This window comes from Anomaloglossus baeobatrachus, chromosome 6 (assembly GCF_048569485.1).
Source record: "Anomaloglossus baeobatrachus isolate aAnoBae1 chromosome 6, aAnoBae1.hap1, whole genome shotgun sequence".
In the NCBI taxonomy this organism is placed as follows: Eukaryota; Metazoa; Chordata; class Amphibia; order Anura; family Aromobatidae; genus Anomaloglossus; species Anomaloglossus baeobatrachus.
The window spans coordinates 305,692,402-305,705,178 of NC_134358.1; the positions used below are offsets into that span (position 1 = coordinate 305,692,402).

At 49.1% G+C, this 12,777-nt stretch overlaps 1 protein-coding gene across 1 annotated transcript in view; it reads right to left on the reverse strand.

The window, feature by feature from the left end:
- The window catches only part of LOC142243898 (NFX1-type zinc finger-containing protein 1-like), a 312,672-nt gene that overhangs the window by 138,930 nt on the left and 160,965 nt on the right, over positions 1–12,777 (reverse strand). The gene's annotated exons all lie outside the window — the stretch shown is intronic.

The following is a 12,777-nucleotide window of genomic DNA, read 5'->3' on the forward strand; positions in this document are numbered from 1 at the left end:
CCAATACGCCGGTAAAATAGACACGCTGACCGGGTTTAAGAAGAAGATCAACACCCTGCTAGACATGCACGCGATGACTGGTAAGCAGAGGGCCGCTGTGGTGCTGGGACAATTGACTGGAGCCGCAGAATTGGAAGCTGAGTCCTGGACCAATGATGACCGGGGCTCTGTTGAGACCATCTTTGCCAAACTAGCAGCTGCTTTTGAACACCGCACAGAGGGAGAGCTGAGGACGGACTTCTATAACTGCCGTCAGAAGCCCCAAGATAGTATAAGAGACTATGCCCTCAGGCTGCAGGCTGCACTACGGGCTCTCAAGCTGGTGGACCCTGTCAGTGATCAGGAAGGAAACCGGATGATGAAGGAACAATTCTTGCGGGGCCTGCGCTCTCCTGAGGATGGGAAGCAGATGAAGCTGTGGTCCCTGGAACACCCTGACGTGGACTTTGCCATTCTGAAAGACAGGGCAGTGAAAGCACTCCAACCTCCTGTGGACGCAGACCCCGTCGCACCAGCATGGCCTGCCAGTTCCACGGCTGCAGGAGCGGAATCCTCCTCGCAGGCCCTGATAACTGCAAAAGGACTCAACACGCCAGCAGAGACCATAAATACACTATCCTCCCAGGTGCAACAGCTCACTAAGGACGTCGCACAAATCCTGAAAGCAATGCAGTTGCCCTCAGACACCAAAGTCCCTCATCGGATCCTGCTAGCTGACAGCCCAGAGGACGTCCCGTGGATGCGGAGGAGAAGAGGTCCTACAACCCGAGGCAGGAGCAGTGATCGCTATGACTCATCTGGACAACCCATCTGTCGTCGTTGCCAGGAGGCAGGTCACTATGCAAGGGCTTGCCCTTTAAACGAGCCAAACCTGGGGCCGAGGGCCAGTCCTCAGGATTAAGAAGATCAGGCCCAGGTCGCTGCCGTAATCAGTACGTGGGTGGACGTCCTGTCCTGTCCATCGTCCTGGATGGGATCCCTACCCCGGCATTATTGGACACCGGCTCTCAGGTAACCACGATCCCGTATGTCCTTTATCGTAGGTTTTGGTCGGACGACGAACTCCGACCCCCGGACCCCTCCCTCACCATCTATGCTGCCAACGGACAACCTATAGGCCAGATTGGAGTCAAGGAGGTAACCATAAAGGTGGGAAGGCAGGAAATGAAGGGACAAGGACTGATTGTTGTGGACACTGATATTAGAGAAAGGAACCCGCAAATGATTTTAGGCACTAATGTCATAGAAAATTGCCTAGGGGAAGTGTTGTTGTTGCTTCACCAGATTGTTGAAGGTGCTGAGGGCGGGTCGCAAAGAGCCTTGCAAAAGGAGATCCGAATCATTCTGAGGAAGCAACAGGTAAAACAGACTGGCGGTGAGATTGGTAGTGTACGGGTGATGGATGCTAACCCCATTGTGATACCCCCACGGAGTGAAATGATGATGTGGTGTAGAGCAGCGGTAGGTCTCAGAGGACAAGATTACCAGGCTGTACTAGAGCCCACTCATTCAGACCACTGGCCCACGATTCTGACAGCCAGGGGGGTAGTTGATGTACACAAGGGACGAGTGCCTGTACGAGTGTTGAACTGTGGGGAGGAGGAAGCCAGACTACCAAGGTACGCTACCATAGCCAAACTGTTTACATGCTCAGATGACGCCATAACACCTGTAGGTCCCCTGACACAAGCTGACTCAACAGAGGACGAGACCTCCCAAAAGCAGTTAGAGGACTGGTGCCAGAATTACACGTGGGGACTGACTCTACACCCGTCTACCAGAAACATGGGGTTTACAGGGTCGTGCAGGAATACGAGCAGGTCTTTAGTAAGAACCCACTAGACTTTGGTAGGATCAAAGGGGTGCAACATCACATACCCACAGGCAGTCATCCTCCCATTAAGGAAAGACATAGGCCTATTCCACCAGCCCATTACCAGTGCACAAAGGACATGCTGAAGGACATGAAGGAGGCGGGAGTCATAAGGGACAGTTTCAGCCCCTGGGCGGCTCCCCTGGTCCTGGTGAGAAAGAAGGATGGCACGATGAGGATGTGTGTGGATTACAGACGGATAAATCAGATAACACACAAGGATGCCTACCCTTTGCCAAGGATAGAGGAATCCCTCGCTGCCTTAAAAACCTCCAACTACTTTTCTACCCTAGATCTTACTAGTGGCTACTGGCAAGTATCTGTAGCAGAGGAAGATCGGGAGAAGACGGCCTTCACCACCCCAATGGGCCTCTGTGAGTTCAACAGCATGCCATTTGGACTCTGCAATGCCCCCGGGACCTTCCAGAGGCTTATGGAATGCTGCCTAGGGCACCTCAACTTTGAGACCGTCCTGCTCTACCTGGATGATGTCATCGTGTACTCCAAGACCTACGAGGACCACCTGAAACACCTGGCTGAAGTCTTTGAAGCGCTATCCCGATATGGAATGAAGCTGAAACCATCCAAGTGCCATTTACTGAAGCCAAAGGTCCAGTACCTAGGTCACGTGGTCAGTGCAGAAGGAGTAGCACCGGACCCAGAGAAGGTCACAGTCATCCAGGAATAGCCCACACCTACTACCGTTCGGGAGGTACGCCAGTTCCTTGGCTTGGTAGGCTACTACAGAAGGTTCATCAAGGGCTACACGAAAATGGCAGCGCCTTTGCAAGAGCTCCTGGTAGGCCACCCAAAGAAGAAAGGAAAGATCTCCGGCCCGCCATTTCACTGGGGAGAAGCAGAAGAACACTCCTTCAGACAAATGAAAGGGGCCTTGACGGGTGAAGAGATCCTAGCCTACCCTGACTACGGTCTGCCATTCGTACTGTACACAGATGCCAGTAATGTGGGACTGGGAGCAGTGCTTTCACAGGTGTAGGGAGGCAAAGAGCGTGTGATTGCTTACGCCAGCAGGAAGCTCAGGCCTACTGAAAGAAACCCAGAAAATTATAGCTCATTTAAGCTAGAGTTCCTGGCCATGGTATGGGCTATCACAGAGCGGTTCAAACACTACCTGGCAGCCACCAAATTCACTGTCTTCACGGACAACAACCCCCTGACCCACTTTGATACTGCTAAATTGGGTGCCATGGAGCAGCGTTGGGTAGCCCGACTGGCGAATTATGACTTTACTGTCAAGTATCGAGCTGGCCGCAAGAACGGCAACGCAGATGCTCTGTCCAGGATGCCTCACCTAGCAGACGAGGGTGAAGATGTAGATGATCTTGAAGAGATTGAGCTGCCAGCGTTCCATCGCCATGGAGCAAAACAGTGTCGGCAGTTGCGTGCCAACCGCCAAGAGGTGACCCTGAACCCACTACCTCACTACAACTGGAAGGAGACCCAGGAAAATGATCCAGCGGTAGGCTTGGTAAAGAAACTGATCAACCAGCCTGGCGCCAGCCTTGACAAAGGAGCCCCACCTGAGGCACAGTACCTATGGAAGGAGAGGGGTCGATTATTCATCTATCAAGACAAACTTTACAGGAGCATCATTGACCCGAGGACGCATGAGAAGGTGTGGCAAGTGATTGTACCACAGAAGGATACGAGGATGGTGCTAGAAGCCTATCACAATGGTGCAGGCCACTTTGGTTGGAAGAAACTGGAGGCCCTACTTAAAGTAAGATTCTACTGGGTGGGCATGAGATCTGCCCTAGAGAAGTGGTGTCGAAACTGCGGGCCCTGCAATCTTAGAAGAAAAGACCAGCCCAGCCAGAGAGCCCCACTCCAGCCAATCCAAACTAAACGGCCCCTGGAGATCGTGGCCCTGGACCATGTAAAGTTGGCACCCAGCAGACAAGGCTACAACTACGCTCTCACTATGGTTGACCACTACTCCAGATTCCTGGTGGTAGTACCAGTCAAGGACTTGACCGGTCAGACTGCAGCCAAAGCGTTCCAGACACATTTCTGTCGACCACATGGCTATCCAGACCAAGTGCTCACTGACCAAGGACCAGCCTTTGAAGCTGAAGTGTTTAAGGAGTTTTGTAACCTTTACGGCTGCAAGAAGATCCGTACCACGCCTTACCATCCTCAGACCAATGGCATGTGTGAGAAAATGAACCACATCATTCTCGACCTTCTGAAGACTCTCCCATTAGAAGAACGAAGTCGGTGGCCGGAAAAACTGCCCGATCTAGTGGACATGTATAACAACATCCCTGTGAGTTCCACGAACTGCACACCGGCATACCTGATGAGGGCCAGACCAGGGAGATTGCCAGTAGATCTGGAAATGGGAGTTGAGACCCCTGAAGACCATCAACAAGGTGCTGATTGGGATTCCAACCGCCAAGCCCAATACAAGAAAGTACAAGAGTGTGTGGAGCGAAGCCTGACTCAGCAGCGTGAGAAACAAGAAAAGGCCTACAATCGAAAAGCACCTGCTGTTCCTTTGATGCCAGGAGATATAGTTCTCAAGAGAAAGAGAAGACATCATAAACTTGACAATCACTGGGAAGAAGAACCCTATACTGTGTTACCATCGACGCTTAGCAATGAAAAGACATGCCGTATCAGCAAGGATGGAGGAAAAACAACAGCTGTCGTTTCTAGAGATCGCTTAAAGAAATGTCCCGAACAACTAAGAACCCCTGAAGAAAGTCCCAACCCTTTGCCAGTTCAAGAACCAAAAGAAAAGATGATCCATACTGTACTTGGAGATTTTCCAGCAAGTTGGCCTCAATACAATGGAGCAGTAGTTATTCCGGTTATTACATTCCCTCAATCTGGAGAAGTAAGAGCCCCAGAAGAACCTGTTCAGAACCTGGAAGAGCCAAATGTAGCTGAAGCAGAAGACCATGCACTGGTATCAATACCTAGTACACCTATTATTCACATTGAGACACATACATCGGGTGGGAGGATACAACCTCAGACAGGTGACAGTATAGTACTGCGTAGGTCAACCCGCAGCAACTTTGGTCAGCTCCCATTACGCTATAGAGAAAGTACAGTTTAGTTCAAAGTGACGGTATGAAATGTAATGTTTAACCTGTTTACAGTTAAGTAACGTTTAAGTGAAATGTGCCCACAAGGACTATTGTGAGACCTCTTTAAAATGTTTTCTTTGCACTAGTTCACGTGCACTTAAAAAAAAAAAAAAAAAAAAAAAGAAATGGACCACCGGTTATGAACTGGCTTTAACCACAAACTTTTGCATTGTAAAAAGTTGCCTCCTTGGTATCAACCACAGAGTCTGCCTGTTAGGGGGCATGGCTCTGCACCAACAAGGGGGCACGCCTGTTTATGGGGCCTGCCCTCCAACACTCGGAAGCGGGTACGCCTGTTTATGGGGCCTACCTGACACCACTCTCCTCAGGAGAGGAAGATTGGAGGAAAGGTCTGGGGAATGTGATGGCCCAGCCCTGGTCACCAAAAGGACCGGCGACCTACCTCCTGGAGGTTTTTGGGTGGGGTTCGGACATGTGGGTGGTTGGTGGTGGAATGGTACCTGGTATGTTTAAATGTAAATAATTGCCTCTGTGTGGGAAAAGTTTGTATTTACCTTTTTTTTTCTTTTCTCTTGTCTTTGCAGCCCGAGGACGTGCTGATGATAACTAAGGGGGAATGTGGCGCCCCTGACTTGGTCAGGCACCACAGAGTATTGCACCCATGCGGGGACAATGCCTCCAGGTAATCTCCAAAGGCCAGGATGAGGTGCACATACAAACACATAGTGACCAGGTCTCCCACATCACTAGAGGGGACCCTTGGGTAGCCAGTAGGGGTTAACTTTCAATTCCCAGCAAGGGGTGTGCTCCGAGGCTGGTTGCTAGGAAGCAGGGCAGAGAGGAAGTGAGGGAAGTCGGGAGCTGGAGGTTGAGGTGTGTGGAAGGGAGCAGAGGGGCTCTCGTGTAAGACAGGTCCTGAGGAGTGCAGTAGCTGAAAGCGGGGGAGAAAGGGCACCGTGGGTCGGCCTGAAAGACATCCAGAGAGAGGGGTGGCTGAGTACGGAGATCCTGGTATCCGAGCACGCAAGGGGAAACAGATCCCCAGTACGGGCAGCAAATCATCCAGAGCTGCTTAACCTACAGGTGGGGGGGGTACTTCATGCCCTCACCACGACTACACAGAGCTCGAGCCAAGCAGCAATCACCAGGCCCATAAGGGGACAGGGCCAGAAGCCATCCCACCAAGGCCACGCTGCAGGCAGACGGGCCAGAGAGAGGGGAGCAGGGTAGTAACAGCTTCCCTGGAGGAGTCCTACCACGCTTCAGGCAAGGGATCCTCCCAAACAGAAAGAGTGCAAGGAGGTCGAGTGGACAGCTACCCTCAGAACGGCCTCCTGGAATTCCTGGTTCCACCTGGTTATCACAGTGTCGCCCGGGCATCTCACCGTGACCTCTAAACAGTGAGTAAACACGTTAAAAGACTACTTGGACTGTGTTTGAGTCATTCTGCGACCTGTGGTCACACACACATACACAGGGGCCTGGGGCTTGCCTCACTCTCAGGAGGCTATTATACTGACTGCACCCACCATCAGCCCCAGGCATCCCTTAACCTGCAGTGGTGGTCCTCACTGACCGCAATTCTGAGAGTGGCGTCACGGCAAATCCCAAAACGAAGGTTCCCTACCTGTGACCCGACCGTTCCATCCCGTGGAGTCCCTAAGGGTAGTACCCTGCTGCACCGCACCTGAAGGGCTCCACAATCATAGGCTTGCTTCATAATGATTCAGAGCTCTCAGCCTTGTGTTCCCAACTAATCTCCAGATAAACAATATCATTTCTGTCAGAGCAGAAGATACATTGTTCTTCTGATTAGTTGGAATTATGAAAGCTGAAGCCAATCAGCGGCAGATGATTGGCTGCAGTGGTTATGTGACATCGTTTATCTTAGCAGAACAGCAGGAACATACAGTAGGGCTGAGATTGGAGGGGCAACACTGGTAAGAAAGTTAAGTAGATTTTTTTATTATTTATGCAAAACCCTGGAGCCATTAGTAAGAGGTTATCCAGTAGTGAACAATCCCTCTACACTCATAACAAAGTATAGATAGCCAAATGTGCACAGCTATATAAAGCATCCCAGGGACGCTGGATACAAATTAGGCTGCATTCATACTAGGTTTGGCCTATATTCCATGTTTTTAGCCACAAACATACGTATCTTCAAACACATTTTCATACATTTATCTAATTTCGGTCTGTCGTCGCTTTGGAATTTACCCTGTGCTCCATTGCACTATATATCTCTCTATAACCACACATGTCCAATCATTTCCATTGCAATATAATATACAATGTATGTCTAGGGGATTGCAAAACATTGCATTTTTACATAAGATATCACGAGTGTGCGATTTTTGGAACTGCAAATAGTTTAAATGTATCCAATTGATGTATCTCCTTCCAGAAGGTATGAAAGGAGGACCTGGAGCCTTAGGGGTACTTTACACGCTGCGACATCGCTAGCAATTGCTATCGATGTCGAGCGCGATAGCACCCGCCCCCGTCGCTCGTGCGACATTTGGTGATCGCTGCCGTAGCGAACATTATCGCTACGGCAGCGTCACACCCACATACCTGTGCAGCGACGTCGCTGTGACTGCCGAACAATCCCTCCCTCAAGGGGGAGATGCGTTTGTCATCATAGCGACGTCACTGCAGCGTCACTAAGCGGCCTACCAATAGAAGCGGAGGGGGCGGAGATGAGCGGGACGTAACATCCCGCCCACCCCCTTCCTTCCGCATTGCCGGTGGACACAGGTAAGGAGATGTTCATCGCTCCCGCGGTGTCACACACAGGGATGTGTGGTGCCGCAGGAACGACGAACAACATCGTACCTGTGGCAGCAGCGATATTAAGGAAAGGAACGACGTGTCAACGATCACCGTTTTGGAACGATTTTGCGATCTTTGATTGTCGCTCATTTGTGTTACACGCTGCGATGTCGCTACTGGTGCCGGATGTGCGTCACTAACGACGTGACCCCGACGATATATGTAGCGATGTCGCAGCGTGTAAAGTACCCCTTAGATTATGTGCGCACAGTGCGTTTTTCGCAGTGTTTTTGTGCGTTTTTCGGGTGCGTTATTGTGCGTTTTTCGGCTCAAAACTGCCTGACTTTGCTTCCCCAGCAAAATCTATGAGTTTTCATTTTTGCTGTCCGCACATAACTTTTTTTTTTTAAGCTGCGTTTTTGAGCTTAAAAAAAAATGGACATGTCAATTCCTTCCTTCATTTTTCTGCGTTTTTCCCCCATGCAATGCACTGGAAAAAACGCAGAAAAACGCAAAGATCAAAAATGCAGTGAAAAACGCACCAAAACGCAGTGTCAAAAAAACGCATCGGGCGCACATAGCCTTAGGCATAAAACACAGTCTGAATAGTCCTGACCAAAGATGCCTAGAATTGTCATTAGGCAAAAGTGCTAAAAGAAAAGTTAGGGAATAAGTTCAGGATGAGTGCTACTTATTTAAAATAACATTTCAATGAATATCAATGATAAATTTTATTATCATTGTGAATAAATCTTAAAGTTATTGCCCATCCTTTATCACCAAATCACTTTCTAGACTGATGTATAATATATCTTTATTATGGTTATTTGTGACACAGAGCTCAAAACGTTTCCAGTGTTGACACAAAGTTACCTGGTGACATTCTTGCTCTCTGTTAGGCCCGTTTCACACGTCAGTGAAAAACACAGACGTTTTTCACTGGCGTGTAAAACACGCAAATGTCCCTGCGTGTGCCGAAAATCACGGCACACGTGGGTTGTCTAAGTGCAATCCGGGCTCCGTTCTCCGTGGCCCGTGATTGCACTTAGAGATTCACTTACCTGTGCCCGCTCCCGCTCTCCATGGTGCTGAATCCTCCCGCGACGCAGCATCCGGCCGGCGGTGACCCCTGCAGCAGCTGCTTCCGGGTCGGCTGTGTCGCGCATAATGAATATGCGCGACAGTAATCAGCCGGCACAGAAGGAGCAGGGAGAACGGGCTGCAGAGGACATCGCTGGACGCCGGGTGAGTTAAAATGTTTTTTTTTATTTTAAATGCACGTTTTTTTCTGGCACGTGTTTCACGGACCACACCACTGCGTGGTCCGTGGGACATCAGTGATGCCAGAAAAAAATGGACATGTCTCCGTGCAGCAAACACGCACACGCGGGTACGCTGCACGGAGACACGTGCAGTGAAAAATCACTGACGTGTGAGCAGACCCATTCATTATAATGGGTCTGCGTATGTCAGTGATTCTTGTACGTTTAAAAAAAGCACAACCGTACCAGAATCACTGACGTGTGAAAGGGGCCTTAGGCCCGTTTCACACGTCAGTGAAAATCACTGACGTTTTTCACTGGCGTGTAAAACACGCACATGTCCCGCCGTGTGCCGTGAATCACGGCACACGTGGGTTGTCTAAAGGCCCCGTCACACTAAGCAACATCGCTAGCAACATCGCTGCTAACGAACAACTTTTGTGACGTAGCAGCGATGTTGCTAGCGATGTTGCTGTGTGTGACATCCAGCAACAACCTGGCCCCTGCTGTGAGGTCGTTGGTTGTTGCTGAATGTCCTGGACCATTTTTTAGTTGTTGCTGTCCCGCTGTGAAGCACAGATCGCTGTGTGTGACAGCGACAGAGCAACAACTAAATGTGCATGCAGCAGGAGCCGGCTTCTGCGGAGGCTGGTAACCACAGTAAACATCGGGTAACCAAGAAGCCCTGTCCTTGGTTACCCGATATTTACCTTTGTTACCAGCCTCCGCCGCTCTCAGCTGTCAGTGCCGGCTCCTGCTCTGTGCACATGTAGCTGCAGTACACATCGGGTTAATTAACCCGATGTGTGCTGTAGCTAGGAGAGCAGGGAGCCAGCGCTAAGCGGTGTGCGCTGCTCCCTGCTCTGTGCACATTTAGCTGCAGCACACATCGGGTAATTAACCCGATGTGTGCTGTAACTAGGAGAGCAGGGAGCCAGCGCTCAGTGTGCGCTGCTCCCTGCTCTCTGCACGTGTAGCTGCGTGCGCTGGTAACCAAGGTAAATATCGGGTTGGTTACCCGATATTTACCTTAGTTACCAAGCGCAGCATCTTCCACGCGTCACTGGGGGCTGGTCACTGGTTGCTGGTGAGCTCACCAGCAACTCGTGTAGCGACGCTCCAGCGATCCCTGCCAGGTCAGGTTGCTGGTGGGATCGCTGGAGCGTCGCAGTGTGATATCTCACCAGCAACCTCCTAGCAACTTACCAGCGATCCCTATCATTGTTGGGATCGCTGGTAAGTTGTTTAGTGTGACTGGACCTTTAGTGCAATCCGGGCTCCGTTCTCCGTGGCCCGTGATTGCACTTAGAGATTAACTCACCTGTGCCCGCTCCCGCTCTCCGTGGTGCTGAATCCTCCCGCGGTGCAGCATCCGGCCGGCGCTGACCCCCGCAGCAGCTGCTTCCGGGTCGGCTGTGTCGTGCATCATGAATATGCGCGACAGTAATGAGCCGGCTCAGAAGCAGCAGGGAGAACGGGCTGCAGAGAGCGTCGCTGGAGTCGGGTGAGTAAAAATGATTTTTATTTTAAAAGCACGTTTTTTTCTGGCATGTGTTTCACGGACCACACAACTGCGTGGTCCGTGGGACATCAGTGATGCCAGAAAAAAACGGACATGTCTCCGTGCAGCAATCACGGACACGCGGGTACGACGCACGGAGACACGTGCAGTGAAAAATCACTGATGTGTGAGCAGACCTATTCATTATAATGGGTCTGCGTATGTCAGTGATTCTGGTACGTTTAAAAAAAAGCAGCACAAACGTACCAGAATCACTGACGTGTGAAACAGGCCTTACGAAGAGCGCTCATAGGGAATCTGTCAGCAGGTTTTTGCTATTTAATCTAGGAGAAGCATCATTCTGAGAGCCTTATTTCAGGGTGTGTGCTGTTTCAATGCAAGAAAAATATTACGGCTACTTGCCCACAATACATAGTTACATAGTTACATAGTTACTTAGGTTGAAAAAAAGATCTAGGTCCATCTAGTTCAACCTTCCTCCACCAGTTCTACATTTAGTCACTTAGTCATTTATAACCAACAATGTTTTGTGTACTGAGGAAATCATCCAGCCCTTTTTTAAAAGCTGTTATAGTATCTGCCATTACTACCTCTTGTGGTAGTACGCTTTTGTGCATGTCTGAAGAAGGTCTTATAGACCAAAATGTCACATATATTTTTGCACCTTACACAATAAGTTTCAATATTCTCTTGAATTAGACAGCCGTACTTTTCTCTAGGAATATTATGGGGTTAGACCCTATCTGAGCACCCATACACCCAGCAATGCCGTCCTTACCTACTATATGTAGTTTCAATACAATCAGTGTTTTATCAGCAGGAGATTATCACTGCAGAACTTGCTGTCTCCTGCAGGCCAGTCAGGCTAATGAGTGTAATCCTGCCCCTTCCACTGATTAACAGCTTGTTCAAAATGCAAAGTGTACACAGGAAGCTAACAGTCAGGATTGTAGATGAGGTTATACATACAGCAGAAGATTTAGCTCTGCTACATCAGACTAACAGGGATTCTATCAAAACACACATCTGTCTCTACATTATGCTGCTATCACATTCCATAGCAAAAACTTGCGACAGATTCCTTTTAAAAGCATATTGTGTAGTGTTTAGTAACTGCATTCAATACATGATCATGCAATGATATAAGCACCTAATCTCTCAATAATATAACTCTACTTGCTGTAGTACCCAGCATTGCCCAGGATAGTAACTAAGTATCTCTGTCTCTCCCACTCTCTCAGTCTCTCTCCCTCTCTCTCAGTCGTCCTCTGTCTCTCTCTGTCTCACTGTCTGTCTCTCTCACTATCTCTGTCTGTCTGTCTCTCTCTGTCTGTCTCTATCTCTGTCTGTCTCTCTCTGTCTGGCTCTGTCTGTCTGTGTCTGTCTCTCTATCTCTGTCTCTCTATGTCTGTTTCTTTCTATCTGTATCTCTCTCTCTGTCTGTATCTCTCTCTGTCGCTCTATGTCGGTCGCTCTTTCTGTCTCTCTTTCTGTCTGTCTCTTTGTCTGTCTCTCTGCCTCTCTCTATCCATCTTTCTCTGTCACTCTCTTGGTCTCTCTATCCATCTCTCTCTCTGTCTGTCTTACTATCTGTTTCTCTGTCTGTCTGCATCTCTCTCTCTGTCTCTCTGTCCGACTCTATCTCTCTCTGTGTCTCTGTCTGTTTTTTTGCCTGTCTGTCTCTCTGTCTCTTTACCTGTCTGTCTCTCTCTGTCTGTCTCCATCTGCATTTCTCTCTCTCCTTCTATTTCTCTCTCAGTCTCTCGGTCTGTCTGTAGCTCTCTGTCTCTCTCTCTGTCTCTCTTTCTACCGATATCATATTAACTGACACATAAGCTTCTTATACTAAGAATGTCCTTCATTGCCTATAGCAACCAAGCAGAGCTCTTATTAATGACCCGTAGCTCTCAGTTCCATTGACTTTAATGTGAGCAGTTTTTTTGTCAAATAACTGTAAAGCGTGGGGTTGAATTTTCCCTTCAAAATATAGTCTATGACGTTCCCTGAGTCATATGAGGCGTCTATGCAAAATTTTGTGATTGTAAATGCGACTGTGCGGATTCTTTTAGCGGACATTCACAGACACACACACACACACACACACACACACACACTCAGCTTTATATATTAGATGTCTATGTATGAGACTTCACAAGATGCACTAACTACCATAACAATAAAAAGGAATTGTCAATCTATCCCAAATGAAAAACAAAAGGGTGTTTAATAGTGAACGATCGTTATAAGACCATCAGTAAAAGAAGCAAA